Source organism: Narcine bancroftii, chromosome 4, assembly GCF_036971445.1.
Source record: "Narcine bancroftii isolate sNarBan1 chromosome 4, sNarBan1.hap1, whole genome shotgun sequence".
NCBI classification, from domain to species: Eukaryota; Metazoa; Chordata; class Chondrichthyes; order Torpediniformes; family Narcinidae; genus Narcine; species Narcine bancroftii.
Genome location: NC_091472.1, coordinates 7,871,523 through 7,886,832, shown reverse-complemented (window position 1 = coordinate 7,886,832; position 15,310 = coordinate 7,871,523). Strand labels below are relative to the sequence as shown.

Genomic DNA, 15,310 nt, shown 5'->3' with positions numbered 1-15,310 from the left:
GGCGCTGTAACAAGTTAACTCCTATGCTAACTGTGCCATCTTCGCTGCACCACTTCTATAAAACCCATGAACCATCAGTGTTCTGTGGATCACAGGTTAAGGAATGCCCTCCCCGGGAGGACTTGACGACAAGATCTCATGTACCCTTCTTCAAAACACAGGACAAAATCTAAACCAGCTGCCACAGCTAGATTCCAATACATTTTGGGTTTAATTGTCTGAAATGGGACTATTACTACATACCATATATTTTGACATGCAAGTCAACCGGCATATAAGTCGACCCCCATTTTTGAGAGTTATTTTGGGTTTCACGACTCAAGTTCTATGGAGAAATATAGGGTAACTGTAAGTGGCTTTCCACACATGTCATTGAATGAAGCTATTTGGCTGTACAAAGATGACTTATTTTACATATGATAAATGGTGGCATGGTTAGTGTGACACTGTCGTAGCGCCAGCGATGCAGGCTCTGATCTTGCGCTGTCTGCCAGGAATATTTTTTTATTCTCCCTGTGTCTAATTGGGTTTTTCTTGGGTGCTCTGGATTCCTTTCACCCTCCAATAACGTACGGGGATGTCGGTTAATGAGGGCGTAAATGGCCGGAATCCACATCTACCATACTGGAAACTAAAATGTAAACTGAAAATTACAAGTAATCTCTGCAATCGTCTCCCCGTGATCAAAAGCCAAAATGTCAGAGATGTGTTTCGGATGTGCATCTGAGATGGGAACATTTCTACCTGCCACGTGGTCGTATGAGAAAGTGAGGCAAGAAAAATGATCCAGGATATAGCTTCACAGGCAACCTGGAGCAATAGCTGTTAAGTAATTTCATGGAAATAAGTGACCAATTGACCAAATATCAAATCTCATTCATAAAAATAGCACTGGCGGTAGCGAAAAAATGTATCACGATCACTTGGAAGCCCGACTCCCCTCAACTCATAGCACGATGGACTGCCGAAATGAACAGGAAAAAAAAATCACATCTAACTTTTTATAATTTTTTTTTATTTTTCACACTATAAACCACATTGATCAAGATACAAACATTTTTCTTTTCAAATATATACAGTGTCATTTTCTCCCCCCCCTCTTCCCATCCCACCCTCCCTACCTCCCCTCCCATTCATTTAAAGTTCAGAATCTAAGATACATTAAACCCATCAAACAATGTTGTCACTCAATAAAAATAAACAAGAAGTTCCACTGAGTCAATTCTTTTCATTTCCTTCTCCTTCTATCATTTTAGGTGGTAGATGTCCCCGGTAGGTTTTCTCTATTGTGTTTCATGTATGGCTCCCATATTTGTTCAAATATTGTAATATTATTTCTTAAATTATATGTTATTTTTTCTAATGGAATATATTTATTCATTTCTATATACCATTGTTGTATTCTCAAGTTGTCTTCTAATTTCCAGGCTGACATAATACATTTTTTTGCTACAGCTAGGGCTATCCTAACAAATCTTTTTGGTGCACCATCCAAATCAAGTCCAAATTCTTTGTTTTTTATGTTACTTAGGAGAAAGATCTCTGGGTTTTTTGGTATATTGCTTTCTGTAATTTTATTTAATATCTCGTTTAGATCTTCCCAAATTTTTTTCGCTTTCTCACACGTCCAGATTGCATGAATTGTTGTTCCCATTTCCTTTTTACAGTGAAAACATCCGTCAGATACTGTTGGGTCCCATTTATTTAACTTTTGAGGTGTAACGTATAGCATGTGTATCCAGTTATATTGTATCATACGTAACCTTGTATTTATTGTATTTCTCATCGTTCCAGAGCATAACTTCTCCCATGTTTCCTTCTTTATCTTTATGTTTAAATCTTGTTCCCATTTTTGTTTAGTTTTACCATTTATTTCCTCATTCTCCTTTTCTTGCAGTTTAATATACATATTTGTTATAAATTTTTTGATTATCATTGTGTCTGTAATCACATATTGAAAGTTACTTCCCTCTGGTAACCTCAGACTGCTTCCAAATTTGTCCTTCAAGTAGGATCTCAATTGGTAATATGCCAACACTGTATCTTGAGTTATATTATATTTATCTTTCATTTGTTCAAAGGATAGTAATTTATTTCCTAAAAAACAATTTTCTATTCTTTTGATCCCTTTTTTCTCCCATTCTCTAAAGGAAAGGTTATCTATTGTAAAAGGGATTAGCTGATTTTGCATCAGTATTAGTTTTGGTAATTGGTAATTTGTTTTATTCCTTTCTACATGAATCTTCTTCCAAATATTGAGCAGATGATGTAATACTCCTATGTTGTACCAATTTTTCATCCCATTTATATAATATATGTTCAGGTATCTTCTCCCCTATTTTATCTAGTTCTAATCTAGTCCAATCTGTCTTTTCCCTTGTTTGATAAAAATTTGATAAGTATCTTAATTGTGCGGATCTATAATAATTTTTAAAATTTGGCAGTTGTAAGCCTCCTTGTTTATACCATTCTGTTAATTTATCTAGTCCTATCCTTTGTTTCCCCCCTTTCAATAAAAATTTCCTTATTATTTTCTTTAACTCCTTGAAGAATTTCTCCGTCAAGTGTATTGGCAATGCCTGAAATAGGTATTGTATCCTTGGAAAAATGTTCATTTTAATACAGTTTATCCTTCCTATTAGTGTTAGTGGTAAATCTTTCCAATGCTCTAAGTCATCCTGTAATTTTTTCATTAGTGGATAATAATTGAGTTTATATAGATGGCCGAGGTTTTTATTTATTTGTATACCTAGGTATCATATTGCTTGCATTTGCCATCTGAATGGTGATTCTTTCTTAAATTTTGAGAAATCCGCATTATTCATTGGCATTGCTTCACTTTTATTTGCGTTAATCTTGTAACCCGACACTTCTCCATATTCCTTCAATTTCTTATGTAATTCTTTTATTGATAATTCTGGTTCTGTTAAGTATACTATAACGTCATCTGCAAATAAACTGATTTTATATTCCTTGTCTTTTATTTTTATCCCTTTTATTTTATTTTCTGTTCTTATCAATTCTGCTAGTGGTTCTATAGCTAACGCGAACAATAAGGCTGATAGTGGGCATCCCTGCCTTGTTGATCTGCTTAAGTTAAATTGCTTTGATATATATCCATTTACTGTCACTTTCTCCAATGGCCCCTTATATAATGCTTTAATCCAATTAATATATTTCTCTGGTAAACTGAATTTTTATAGTACTTTGAATAAATAATTCCATTCTACTCTGTCAAAGGCCTTCTCTGCGTCTAAAGCAACCGCTACTGTTGGAGCTTTATTTCCTTTGACTGCATGAATTAAGTTAATAAATTTACAAATATTGACTGTTGTTTGTCTTTTTTTAATAAATCCAGTTTGGTCTAGATTTACTATTTTTGGTACATAGTCGGCTAATCTGTTTGCTAATAGTTTAGCTATTATCTTATAATCTGTGCTAAGTAAAGATATTGGTCTATATGACCCTGGTGTGAGTGGATCTTTCCCTTGCTTTAGTATTACTGTAATTATTGCTGTTTTACATGAATCTTGTAAGCTTTGTGTTTTATCAATCTGGTTGATTACTTCCAGGAGGGGAGGAATTAATAAATCTTTAAATGTTTTATAGAATTCTATTGGGAATCCATCCTCTCCTGGTTTTTTATTATTTGGTAGTTTTTTTTATTTTCTCTGGTATTTCTACTATTTCAAATGGTTCTGTTAATTTATTTTGTTCCTCTATTTGTAATTTTGGTAGTTCAATTTTAGTTAAAAATTCATCTATTTTGTCTTCTTTCCCTTCGTTTTCAGTTTGGTATAATTGTTCGTAGAATTCTCTAAAGTTTTCATTAATCTCCGTTGGATTATATGTGATTTGTTTGTCTTTTTTCCTTGATGCCAATACCATTTTCTTAGCTTGTTCTGTCTTAAGGTGCCATGCTAGAATTTTGTGCATTTTTTCTCCTAGTTCATAATATTTCTGTTTTGTCTTCATTATATTCTTCTCCACCTTATATGTTTGTAGTGTTTCACATTTTATTTTTTTATCTGCCAATTCTCTTCTTTTAGTTGTATCTTCCTTTATTGCTAATTCTTTTTCTATATTTACTATTTCCCTTTCCAACTGCTCTGTTTCCTGATTATAGTCCTTCTTCATCTTGGTTACATAACTTATTATTTGCCCTCTGATGAACGCTTTCATTGCATCCCATAGTATAAACTTATCTTTCACTGATTCTGTATTTATTTCAAAGTACATTTTAATTTGTCTTTCAATGAATTCTCTAAAATCCTGCCTTTTAAGTAGCATGGAGTTTAATCTCCATCTATACATTCTTGGAGGGATGTCCTCTAGCTCTATTGTCAATATCAGGGGTGAATGGTCCGATAATATTCTAGCTTTATATTCTGTTTTTCTTACTCTATCTTGCGTACGAGCTGATAACAGGAATAGGTCTATTCTTGAGTATGTTTTATGTCTACCCGAATAATATGAATATTCCTTTTCCTTTGGGTGTTGTTTCCTCCATATGTCGAAAAGTTGCATTTCTTGCATCGATTTAATTACAAATTTGATTACTTTGTTCTTTCTGTTAATTTTTTTCCCAGTTTTGTCCATATTTGAATCCAAATTAAGGTTGAAATCCCCTCCTATTAATATGTTCCCTTGCGTATCTGCTATCTTCAAAAAAACATCTTGCATAAATTTTTGATCTTCTTCGTTAGGTGAATATACATTGAGTAAATTCCACAACTCTGAATATATCTGACATTTTATCATTACATATCTCCCTGCTGGATCTATTATTTCCTCTTCTATTTTAATTGGTACATTTTTACTGATTAATATAGCTACTCCTCTTGCTTTTGAATTATATGACGCCGCTGTTACATGTCCTACCCAATCTCTCTTTAATTTCTTGTGCTCCAATTCAGTTAAATGTGTTTCTTGCACGAATGCTATATTAATTTTTTTTCTTTTTTCAGTAAATTTAGCACTTTCTTCCTTTTGATTTGGTTATATATTCCGTTAATATTTAAAGTCATATAGTTCAACGTAGCCATTTCATACTTTGTTTATCTTCCCTTTCCGTTTCTCCATCATCACCTTTCCTTCTTATCCATTTCTGCTTTCTTGTTTTGAACACTTTATAAGACAACATTTCTAAAACATCAAACATTTTCCTTATTCTCCTATTTTAAAACTTCTTTAACCCCACTATCCCCTCCCCCTCCTGAGTTGCCCTTTATCCCTTGTTGGGCAACCACATCTCCCCTCTCCATTTGGATTTGCGAATTCACTCGCAAGCGTCAACTGATTTCGCAGTGACCGTAACTCCTCCCCACCCAGCCCCCCCCAGAAAAGATTTTAATTATCATATATAATAAAGGTCACTCTCTTAATTCCCTCCTTACTTCCTCTCTTCCCTTTCTTTCCCTTATTAATTCTTATCTATACTCTATATATTTTCCTTTAAATATGGATACACATGTATATATACATACACACACACATATACATATATATATATATATATATATATATATACCCACATACACACATACATATAGTTCGTGGTCATTTTTACTCTCGTTACATGTCTTCATCTCTCTGCTTGTTTTGTAGTTGTTCTGCAAATTTTCGTGCTTCCTCCGGATCTGAGAATAGTCTGTTTTGCTGCCCTGGAATATCTATTTTAAGTACTGCTGGGTATTTCAGCATAAATTTATATCCTTTTTTCCATAGGATCGTTTTTGCTGTATTAAACTCCTTTCTCTTCTTCAGGAGTTCAAAACTTATGTCTGGATAGAAAAAAATTTTTTGACCTTTGTATTCCAGTGGCTTTTTGTCTTCTCTTATTTTCTTCATTGCTTTCTCCAATATATTTTCTCTTCTTGTATATCTTAGGAATTTTACTAGAATGGATCTTGGTTTTTGTTGTGGCTGTGGTTTTGGGGCTAATGTTCTATGTGCCCTTTCTATTTCCATTTCTTCCTGTAATTCTGGTCTTCCTAGGACCCTGGGGATCCAATCTTTTATAAATTCTCTCATATTCTTGCCTTCTTCATCTTCCTTAAGGCCCATTATCTTTATATTATTTCTTCTATTATAGTTTTCCATTATATCTATCTTCTGAGCTAACAGCTCTTATGTCTCTTTAACTTTTTTATTAGATTCTTCTAATTTCTTTTTTAAGTCCTCTACTTCCATTTCTACGGCTGTTTCTCGTTCTTCCACCTTGTCCACTCTTTTTCCTATATCTGACATGACCATCTCTAATCTATTCATTTTTTCTTCTGCACTTTTAATTCTTTTTATTTCACTAAATTCTTGTAATTGCCATTCTTTTACTGATTCCATATATTCTTTAAAAAAAAATATCCATTGTCTTGCCTTTCCCTTCTTCTTCCATTTCTCTATGTTCTTCTTCTTTTTCTTCCTCTGGGTTGGTCATCTGTTGTTTCCTTGTTTTCTTTTTACTCTCTTCTTTCTTGTTCTCGTTGTTTTCTATGTTCTCTTCCTGCTGTTGTGTTGTAGCTGTCACTCTCAGCTGTGGAGATCGACTCCTCAGCTGTTCCCCCCTCCCGTCAGTGTTTTTCTTTTTCATGCGCGGTTGCGCACTTTTGCTTGGCTCCGCGAGCCATTTTTGTAGACCTGAGCTCACGACTTCAACTGACCTTAGGGAGAGGGCTTCTCTCTCCGCGGCGGGCCTCCTTGGACAGATAAGGCCTTCACCTTCTTCTTCTGACGTCCTTTCTTCTTCTCTTCTTCCCGTTGCTTTCGACTTTTCTTTCTTCGCTGCCATTTTCTTCCCACCTTTAGTTTCACTTGATTTTAATTTTTATGTTTGTGCCTTTGTGTTTTCTGTGTTTTTTTTAAACTTTTCTAGAGAGGGCTGGAGTTCCCCGACCGGTCACTACTCCATCACGTGACTCCTCTCAATCACATCTAACTTAAAGAATAAATGTGACACTTTTGTAAAGATCTGAACCACAAAGGGGCCCAGACACAGTAATAAAAAGGAACAAAAAATGGATATAAAAGTAGCTATTAAATATCAAAACGTGGGGTAAAACACAGGATTCTGTGGACACTGGGGTTAAGTGAAAAAAAAACACACAAATGCTGGAGAAACTCAGCAGGTCAAACAGTGCCTTTATGTCGCAAAGGGTGAAGATACAGAACCAACGTTTTGTGCTTGAGTCCCTTCATCAAGGACTTCATCAAGCCCTTCACCTTGATGAAGGGGCTTGCCTGGATCCTTGGTGATGGACCTATACCAAAATGTAGTCTCCCCAACTGCAGTCTATATTCTTAAAATATATGAAAGCTCTGACTGTGAATGGATCTGTACGTATGGAAGGGGTGGGGTGGTGGGGGGTGGGGGGGTGGAGGGAGGGAGGGACTGCTTTGTTTTTGTTGTTTGTGAGAAAAGGTTTAATGTATTGTATATTTAAAATGTTACTACTTATAATTTTTGAAAAAAAATATTGAAAAATAAAGTCTCTCCCCACAAGGGAGATGGAGGCTGGATTGCAGTTAGTGTAGTGGTTAGGGCAATGACACCTCCAGCCACCCGGGGTTGAAACTGGCGCTGTCTGTACGGAGTTTGTACGCACTTCCTGTGGCCTGTGTGGGTTTTCTCCAGGTGCTCCGGTTTCCTGCAAAATGCCAGGGGTTGGAGGTTAATTTGGGCGTGATTGGGCGACATGGGTTTAAAGGGCTGGAATCGGCTTCTAACACATTGTAGATAAAAAAACAAAATTTAGAAGTCCAGTTTGGCTCAATGCAGCAAGGCAGCCAGAGTGGCCTGATCAGCCAACTTTGAGAATGTGTCCCAGAAAGGGTGACAAATCAAAGTCATGATCTTGATATCTTCAACGCCTGCCCCAAGCTCCTTCTCTTAACCTACGCCATTTGACTCTTATTCATTTTAAGACGTGAAGTACTGACGAATAGTTATGAAAGATCAAGTCGGTGCTTGCTGAATGTTAATAAATTATCATAGACCAACCCTGCCCTGCCTCAGTGAATAGATGAAACTCTAATCTCTGTGTTTGCTTCAAACTCCTTCCGTTTCCTTCTGCTATTCCCTGTGAAATTGCAGTCAAAATTCAGATGCCCATCATGGGGCCGTAGAATAATATGGTACAGGAAACAGGTCCTTCTAGTCTGTGCCAAACTATTATTCCCCCTAGTCCCACTGACCTGCCCCCTGACCGTGGTTAATAGAGATAACTAAAAATTAAAATTGAGGCCGCATTCACCACTTCGTCTTTTGAATCCAATGCACTAAAAGCACTTTTGTGTCATGCACTCGACCCCAGCATCTGCCGACTTTCTGTTTAGCTCCATCCTTTGCACTTCAGAATCAGAATTTATTGTCACCAACATGACATTATCGTGAAATTCGTTGTTTTGCGGAGACAGTACAGGTGCAAATCTGGCTCGAACTTGCGTCTTGAAAAAAGAAGAGAAAATGGGGGAAGTGTTCGTTGTCCGTTCGGGAATCTGATGGTGGAGGGGAAGAGGCTGGTTTTGTACCATTGGACCTTCATCATCAAGCTCCGGTACCTCCTTCCTGATGAGGGCATGGCCTGGGTGGTGAGGGTCCTTGAGGAGAGAGAGAACATAGAGTTACAAGAGTATAAGAGGCATTGATTGTGTGGATAGCCAGTGGCTTTTTCCCGGGACTGAAATGGCTAATGTGAGGGGGCATCGTTTTAAGGAGCTTGGTATTAAGTACAGGGGGGATGTAAGAGGCAAGTTCTTCACACACAGACAGTGGTGGGTACATGGAATGCGGTGTTGGAGGCAGGAACAATAGGATCTTTTAAGAGACTATTAAATAGGTACATGCAGCTGAGAAGAATGAAGGATTATGCAGTAGGGAAATTCTAAACAGTTAGAGGCATTTATTATGTTGACACGACATTGTGGGCCAAAGGGCTGTGCTGTAGATTTCTATGTTCTAGGAAAGGACTCTGTGTATTTTCCTTACGGTGTTTGACTCTGCGGAGCAGCCAGTGGAAAAATTCTCCACTGTATCTTGTGTACAGGGAATCCCCGGGTTAAGAACGAAATCCGTTCCTACGTCTGTCTTTAAGTCGAATTTGTAGATAAGTTGGAAAGATACATACGGTTCAAATTTAGTGTGAGTCAAATGTTTGTTTTAGTATAGTAAAAAAAGAATATTAAAGAAGCAGTTTAGATAGAAAAAAAATCACGATTAAAAGTTAACACCTACTCTTGTTCCATCGGTGTCTTGCATACCGGAAGGGGCATTTGTGAGGTAACATTATGAACATGCGCGAATTGGGGGCACAATTTGTTCGTAAGTATGAGTTGGCGAACTTCCTGTATATGGATATAAATTGAACCTTCATCACTCTACTGTACCTGTTGTGAACAATGGGCAAGAATGCCATGGCAGGGCAAGAAATCTAGAAAAGAGGTCAAGTACATATAAGACTGTATGATTGCAGAAGAGAGGATGCAGAGAGGAGATTCGGCAGAATATTGCCTGGGATGCAATATTAATGTTGCAGTGTTAAGGGGAGGCTGGATGAGTTGGGTTCCTCTTCCTGTAGATGGAGAACAAGAGTATAATAGCATCCAAGCACAGCCCATATTTTGGCTGAGCTTTTCCTCGAGTCATAGAGTTACCCAGCCTGGGCCAACTTGTTCGATTCCGTGTGTTCTACCTTTTTATCATTTACAATAACAACACAAAGATGATGAATCTGCCCTGATTTATCCACTGGGTCTCACCCTACCAGAAATTCTCGCTCCTCCCACTCATGGAAACCATAATTCTTTTTCCCTCTCTCCAAGTTCTGACAACTGGGAACTGAAACATTAATTCATTTTTTCTCTCTCCTCAGATGCCACCTGACCATTTCCCAATTTTATTTCAGATATCTGGCATCTGGACTTTTTTTTGATACTTAGAACATAGAAAACTTCAGCACGGTACAGGCCCTTGATGTTGTGTTGACCTATATATTCCTTAAAAAAAAGTACTAAACCCTCCCTACTCTGTAACCCTATATTTTATTTATGTGTCTGTTTAAGAGTCTCTTAAATGCCCCTAATGTTTCAGTCTCCACCACCATCCCTGGCAAGGCATTCCAGGTTCCCACAACTCTCTTTATAAAAAAAAATACCCCTGGTGTCTTCCCTAAACATTTCTCCCTTCATTGTTTTGTACTCATGTCCTCTAGTGTTTGTTCTTCCTGCCCTGAGAAACAGGTGCTGGCTGTCCACCATATCTGTGTCTCTCATAATCTTGTAGACCTCTATTAAGTCTCCTCTCATCCTTCTTCACTCCAAAGAGAAAAGACCCAGCTCTGCTAACCTTGCCTCATAGGACTTATTTTCCAATCCAGGTAACATTCTGGTGAATCTTCTCTGCACCCTCTCTATAGCTTCCACATCCTTCCTGTATATAGGAGTCTAGAACTGAACACAATTCTCTAAGTGTGGTCTTACTAGAGATTTGTCGAGTTGCAACATGACCTCTCTACTCTTGAACTCAATCTCCCCTATTAATGAAGCCCAGCATCTCATATGCCTTCGTAACTATCCTATCAACCTGTGCAGTGACCTTGAGTGATGCACAGATTTGGACCCCGGGGTCTTAATCTGTGGAAAAGGAACTAATGTATGGAATCATACATTTACCTTAAATCCCTCAAAACCTCAACATAAGAATCTTGTTACTTTGCAATGAATCATTAGTAAAGAGAGTTCCAAAAATTGGAGAAGTATTTTGAGTATTAGATTGCCCAAAAAAATCATCAAAATGGTTGGGAATGCATGCTTTATTTAATTCAAGCAGGTTTCAAACTGATATTCATCCTTCTTCCTGTGGCTAATATTAGGCACAGAGGCAATGCCAGAATAAAATAGGAGAGCCCTTTTATTTCCACACACCGACCTTTCCTTCATATTTATATCTGGAAAATGCAGACGATCATCTCTTAGAAATTGCCAAATGTCAGAGGGAAACAAGCTGAATGTTTCTCAAGCATTACTTAGAATATAGAACACAGAGCAGTCCCTTCAGCACATAATGTTGTGCCAACCTCTTTAAACCTGCTCCACAATCTAAATCTTCTGTACCCTATGGCCATAAACCTCATCCAGGTGCCAGTCAAAGAATGTCCCCATTGTACCAGCCTGCACCCGACAATGCATTTCAGGCACCCATTACTCTCTGCGTAAATAATGTACCCTTGACGTCTCCCCTAAATGTTCCTTCCCTCACCTTGTACAGATGATCTCTGGTGATGAGAGGTGACCTGATAGAGGTGTGTAAGATAATGAGGGGCATTGATCGTGTGGATAGTCAGAGGCTTTTTCCCAGGGCTGAAACGGTTGCTACGAGACGACGTGGGTTTAAGGTGCTGGGAAGTAGGTACAGAGGAGATGTCTTTTTACACAGAGAGGGGTGGATGCCTAGAATAGGCTGCCAGCAGTGATAGTAGAGGTGTATACGATAGCAGGGTCGGCACCAAGGGGGGCATCAGCAGGCATTTCCCCCCAAGCAGGATGCTATCGCCCCCATAAGGTTGCAGCCATGGCCCGCTGTCAGACCCAGCCCCACCCCCTCCGGCATCACTAGCGTGTGTCAAGCTAATGATGCTTGACGCCATAAAAGTCGTGCTCTGAGCATCTACATCGTAGGGGCAGATAATGATAACAGCAACCCCGCCCCTCCCCCAGGCATTTGACTGTGCCCCACCCCCACCCCCAATACACTATTGCCCCCTCTAACATTCGTTCTGGCGCTGACATGGTACGATAGGATCTTTTCAGAGACTTTTGGATAGGTGTATGGAGCTTAGGAAAATTGAGGGCTTATGGGTAAGTCTAGTAATTTCTAAGGTGGGGACCTGTCGGCACAACTTTGTGGGCTGAAGGGCCTGTATTATGCTTTATGTTTCTATGTTTGCTTGTCTCATCCCGGGGGAAAGGTGCAAGCCACTCACCCTATCTAAGCCTCCCATAATCTTGTAGACCTCTATTAAGCCACCTCTCATCCTTCTACGCTCTAAAGAGAAAAAGCCCTAGCTCAGTTAACAATCAGGTATTATTCCTGGTAAATCTCCTTTGCACCCTCTCCAGTGCTTCACTAATCAGGAATGAGGAACTGTAATTACTTGTCCAGAATTCCTCAAGACTCAAGGTCTGCACAGCTAGTAGGGACTGGGGTTCGATTCCCGCGCTATCTGTAAGGAGTTTATACGTCCTCCCCATATCCGCGTGGGTTTCTTCCAAGCGCTCTCCTTTCCTCCCTCCCTTCAACAATGTACTGGGGGTCGTAAGTCAATTGGGTGAAATTGGGCGACACGGGCTCCTGGGCCTAAATTTATTCAGTTTTTGTTAGAGTGAAAAGGATGAGAGGAGACTTAGTAGAGCCCTTTTATTTTTCCTGGGTCAGGAGTAGCAAACACCAGAGGACATGCGAACAAAGTGAAGGGAGGGAAGTTTAGGGGAGACGTCAATGGTAAGTTATCTACACAGAGAATTGCGGGTGCCTGGAATGTCTTGCAAGGGGTTAATGGTGGAGGCTGGAACAATAAGGGCATTTGAGAGACAGGCACATGAAAGAAAAATATAGGGCTATGGCGTACGGAGGGTTTCGTTTTTTTAAAGATATATATGTATCTCTATATATGCACACACACACACACACACACACACACACACACACACACACACACACACACACACACACACACACACACACACACACACACACACACACACACACACACACACACAGGTCGTCGCAACATCGTAGGCCTAAGGGCCTGTTCTGTGTTGTAATCTTCTATGTTCTATGTAATATGAAAGTTTGACTATGATTCGATCTTGTATTAATTTATCTGCAAAATCAGCTACGCTGAGCTTCCCACATTCCTCTGCCGCGCTATCACCGTGGCAAGGCTCCATGATGTCATCACGGGAGGAGTCTTGCAGAAAACCCATTGAGCAGCATTTTTAAATTGGAAATAGCTTACAACAGAGGAGCCAACATTAGCAAAAGTCGAGGTGGTCCCCAGGATCCGAGAAGAGCTCAAGCTGACGAAACAGCAGTCTCCGGTTCATGGCACAAAACTGCAAACACACACGTGGACATAACCTACATACAGAAAAATAATACGTGTGCTACAGAACCTCTGTACCAGTAGTTTTCAAACATTTTCTTCCCACTCACGTCCCACCTTATGCCATTGATGCTCTGTGATTAGTAAGGGATTGCTAAAGGTGGGATGTGAGAGGGAAGGGAAGGTTGAAAACCCCTGCTCTAGACCAAGTTGTTACTGAAATATTTTGCTTGAGAAAAATTGCAATTGGCCTATTTCCTTTGGAGATATGAAACCGTGCACATAACGAGTCAATGAGGGACGATTAAAACAGTGGTTTTCAAATTTTTTCTTTCCACCCATAGACCACCTGTACTAACTAATAGAGCACTTGTGGCATAGGGATTACTTATGGAGGAAAGAAAAGATTTGGAAACTGCTGCTTTGTAAATATAATAAATATTATTAATAAATAGTAAGGTCAAAGGGAATTGTTTTAGAAGTCTCACTGCTCTAGGTTCTGCAAACAGTTAGCGCAATGGTTAGTGCCACACTATTACAGACCCAGAATCTTGGGTTCAAATCTGCCGCAGTCTGTAAGGAGTTTTTACATTCTACCCTTGTCTGCCTGGGTTTTCTCCAGTTTCCTCCCACCCTCCAAAACGTAAGAGGGTTGAAGGTTAATTGGGTGTAATTAGACGGCGCAGGTTTAAATGGCCAGAATCAACTTGTAAATAATTTTTTAAAAATTAAAACAGAAAGCTTGGAACAACTTCCACAAACAGTCTGCAGTGTCTATAATTAGGAGGGGTATAGATAGGGTAGATTGCCTTAAATATTTTCTATGATCGGAGATTGTTAGGTATCTGAATTGTCAGGGTATCAAAGATGATGGGGATAAGACAGTGGAGTGGGGCTGAGTGAGAGAATGGATCAGCTCATAATGGAGCAGACTCGATGGGCTGAATGGCCTACATCTGCTCCTATATGCTGGGGTCTTATTACATTTCCTCAGGTCCAACAAAGCGGTTGACGACAGGAATAGATTTCAAGGATTATTTGAGGTGGAGATTGATATGTATCTGAATAGACATGGTATGAAAGGTTATGGGGAGAAGGCAGGGGAGTGAGGCTGAGTGGGAGAATAGATCAGACCATGATGGAACAGGAAAGTGGATTTAATGGGCCGAATGGCCTACTTTATGGTCTATGTTCGGAAGCAGATAAAACTTGAGGGCATTATTTCGGACACTACTCATGATAAGCCACAATCGTATTGAATGTCAGTATAGGCTGGAAGGGCAGAATGGCCTTCTGCTCCTATTTTCCATGATTCTGGAGGGGCTGAGATTGGTGGCATGGTGAGCATAGCAGTTGGCACAATGCTATTACAGAACCATCCGCTGTAATAGCAATGCTCTAACGGCACTGTAATTGTGTTTCACTAACAGCTATGCTACCTATCCAACCCTCAACAATTTAGAGTTGAGAAGTGACTTTACTGAAAGATACGAGATCCTAAAGAGAGTGAAAAATCTCCAATGAGGGATAGAATTAGAAGAGGGAAGGATATGGGCAAGCGAGTGGGACAAACTTGGTCGGCACGTAGAAGTTGGGCGGAAGAGCCCATTTCCTTGCTGTTGAATGCTGTTCCTTTCTGGGATCTATCATTTAAAACTGAGGGACACAGAGGGATCTGAATCTCTGCAGTTCCTCTACCCTTAGAGGGTTATAGGGGCATAATTTTTGAAACGATTTAAGGAAATGAATTCATGGGTAAAGGTAGGTAGGCAATGGAGAATGGCACTGATGGGGAGTTGAAGCTAATCGGCCATGGAGGTAAATGGTTTAAGTTATTGGACAACCACCCTGATTTCTCCAGAAATAAGAGTTCAAATTCCACCAGGGAAGATAGAAATTTAACCAAGGAAAGATATGCATGGTAAATGGTAGGGCACTGAGGTGTGCAGAAGAACAGAGGGATCGAAGAATACAGGTGAACAGATCTTTCGCCATATTGGTCTTCATAAATCAAAGAATTGAGTATGGGATGTTATGGTAAAGTTTTATAAGACAGTTGAGGATAGTGTGCAGTTTTGACCACCTAACGAGAGGGAAGATATCAAAAGTGCAGAGAAGATTTACTAGGATGTTGCCCAGACTTCAGGAACTGAGTTACAGGGAAAGTGGTTAAGCAGGTTAGGACTTAGAAGAATGAGGGGAGATTTGATAGA

At 39.3% G+C, this 15,310-nt stretch overlaps 1 protein-coding gene across 6 annotated transcripts in view; it reads left to right on the top strand.

The window, feature by feature from the left end:
- The window catches only part of adgrg6 (adhesion G protein-coupled receptor G6), a 174,685-nt gene that overhangs the window by 33,918 nt on the left and 125,457 nt on the right, over positions 1–15,310 (top strand). The gene's annotated exons all lie outside the window — the stretch shown is intronic.